The sequence below is a fragment of the Cannabis sativa genome, chromosome 6 (genome assembly GCF_029168945.1).
Source record: "Cannabis sativa cultivar Pink pepper isolate KNU-18-1 chromosome 6, ASM2916894v1, whole genome shotgun sequence".
In the NCBI taxonomy this organism is placed as follows: Eukaryota; Viridiplantae; Streptophyta; class Magnoliopsida; order Rosales; family Cannabaceae; genus Cannabis; species Cannabis sativa.
In genome coordinates this window covers 75,102,734-75,105,615 of record NC_083606.1, presented here as the reverse complement: position 1 = coordinate 75,105,615, position 2,882 = coordinate 75,102,734, and the positions used below count along the sequence as shown (strand labels likewise).

Here is a 2,882-nt window from a genome sequence, read left to right as displayed (position 1 = left end):
GTCGCCATTTAGTCACTGAAAGTCGGTCGTAGAAAAGATTTAGTGACTAAAATATTTTGTCACAAATATTGTTATTTTTTATGACTAAAATTTAGTCACAAAATATATTAAATTTAGTCACAATAAATCAAATATATTAGTCATCTGAATTTCATTGTACACTTTTAACAGCCAAAAAACTATACTTCAGCAACTAAAATTTAGTCATTAAAGGCATTTATTTATTACATAAAAATTACAATGTCAATCATAAAAATTACATGATTACAATGTAATTCTTGCTTATCATAAAATATACAAAGTTTAAACAAGAAACTACAAAAGCAAACTCCATGAATCAAAGTTGTAAACCAAACTACACCAAAAATAAAGAACAAAGAAAACTAGCAACTAAAAAAACAAAAATGAGAAGCTCCTAATTTGGCTCCAACTCAGAAGCTAGAAGCACACGCCCCTCGAACTCTTTGAAGATTATCTAAAAGTCATAATCTCACACCATTGGGAAGCTTTAAGGTCCTGGGCACTTCAAATTCCAAACAAAAGATCCCAAATGATAACTTGAAAATAGTATCAAAACAAACGAAGAAGCTCAACAATCACCTTTTAGATTCCAATATTAGACTAAAGTTTTAATTTTTAAGGAAAGAACACTAACCAACCAAACAAACACATACTGAATGACTTCGGGTTCCTTCATTTTCGGCATTGGTCTTGTTGCTGCAAAATCGGGCTGTGCTATGGCTAGTAGAGGGCTGAACCCCATAAACTGCAAAAGCAGCCTCCTTGGCATCATCCTTTCCGCTGTTAGTGAGCGAAATCTATTTCGCAAGTTCTCTTCCAAAACCTTCTTGGGTTGCTCATTTTTAATACAGCAGTTGATTTTAGCACAAGTTTTATAAATACAAAATAAATAGACACCCTTACCCAAAATGAAAGACGTGCTTCATGTAGCATAAAAATATTATCAACATGAAACTCGAGAGTTAGCATTGTCAAATAAGCTTCATTAAAACTAACATATCAACCAATCAACTTCCACATTTGAGAACTTTTTAATAGTCTAAATCTTGTGAAATTGAATTAAACCAGAGCATAGTAATGCAATTAACCCGAATTATATTACGAAACAAAATTATTGTCAATCAACATATATGTAAAGCCCGCTTAGTTAATTTGGAAATTAGCAGTTATTTATGTTAATCAGGAAATTATTTATAGCTATTTAAATAATTTATCATGGATATTTATGGAATTCAGATATGCATAATTATGTCATCAGCAGTTTTTTATATTTCGCATTTCCGGTGTCCGGTATTTTGGAACGCGGCGTTTGGCTCAGTAGAAATCACAACTTAGTATGTTAGTATTTTGGGGACGGGTTTTAGACATTGGGAATGTCGGGAATGGCCGGGAATTTAGAATGTCCCAAAAATACCCCTTTAGTATGTTTTTCATGGTTTTATGGTGGAGGGGCAAAATGGTCTTTTTGCCCCATTAATGTTTTGTCTTATGTGGTTTATTAATTGGAATAAATGTTTATTTTAATCATTAAATTCTTGGCTGAAATGAGGTTTGATAAATGAAATAAAACATGAGTTAAACTCTTTTTCTCTTCAAGCTTTTCACACTTAGAAAAAATAGAAAATTTTCCAACAAAACTCTCTCTTTTCCTCTTCACTTTCGGCTGAAGCTTTTGGAGTGCATGAACTGAATTCTCTTTGATTTTCCAAGCAACTTTCATCCATTCTTGAGACTCTTTGCAAGCTAGGTTAGCTCATCCTCTTCCTTTCTTAAAATTCTTGAGTTTTGATGAAATTATGAGTAAATGCATGTTAATTTTGAATGTGTTGCTGCTGCTTGTGATTGTTGTTATTTTTATGTTCAAATGCTGGATTATTTATGCTTAGTTAGGTTGGAATGCATGCTAGATAGGTTGTGCAAAGTTTTGGAAATTTTCTATGCAAAATGTGTGATTTTGAAGATGAAGTGTGTAATCTGTTGCTGGGTTATTGTTAATGTTTTTGATTGTTTTCTGGGGTAATTTTATGCTAGTTTAAGGTGGATTAAGCTAGTGGATTGCTTGTTTAGTTGGTTGTGCTCAAGCTTGAGTTTGGAACTCAAAGCTTGAGCTTTAATGGTGAATTTCGTGTATGAGGTTTCTGGGTAGGTTTGATGCTTTGGTTTTGTTATTTGGGACCTATTGAGGAGGTCTGGAAAGTTTGGGATCAATTGGGGTTAAATTGGTCGAGTTATGGGAATTTTTGGTTCTTTGCGAGGAACCGGAATTCCGGTTGAGCATCCGGAATTCCGGATGGGGTTCAGATTTTCCCAGAACCGGAATTCCGGTTGGGCAACCGGACTTCCGGATGGGGGATTTTTCAGAACCCTAGTTTTCCTCGTTTTTGGGTTTTTAGGGGTATTGCCATGCTTTTTATCGATAGGGAAACTTTTAGTTTCGAGTTTTAGTCCCCGGGAAGTGATTTAGCGTGTCACTTATAGCGTTGTGGTTTTTATGGTTTAGGAGCCGATGTCCGCCGTTCAGCTTCAGTTCCAGTCAGGTTGACCGGCACACCTGAAATCGGAATCCAGGTAAGATTAGTATAACAGTATGCATATGTAGATTACATGTTTAGCGTGCATGTAGGAAGCCTGTTAGATTACATTAGATATGTATTAGGCTTCGAACCATCCAACCCTGTCACGTCGGTACAGGCTGGAGTATGACCAGCAGCCGGAGTATGACCGGTTTGACCGATCAGGCTGACACTTGGTTGGTGGTTCCGTGCTATTGACGTATCCCGTCGGTACAGGCTGGAGTATGACCGACGGCGGGAGTATGACCGGTTCGGCCGATCGAGGAGGATATAGTAACACGTCGGTAC

The 2,882-nt window shown here is 36.3% G+C and overlaps 1 long non-coding RNA gene across 1 annotated transcript; it reads right to left on the bottom strand.

Annotated features, from left to right (window-relative positions):
- Nucleotides 1-206: 206 nt before the first annotated feature.
- On the bottom strand, nucleotides 207-873 carry LOC115695637 (uncharacterized). Its single transcript, XR_009688574.1, has 2 exons — nucleotides 656-873; nucleotides 207-523 (listed from the first exon to the last, which is right to left on the bottom strand). It is a non-coding gene; the product is annotated as an uncharacterized LOC115695637 (long non-coding RNA).
- Nucleotides 874-2,882: the final 2,009 nt, after the last annotated feature.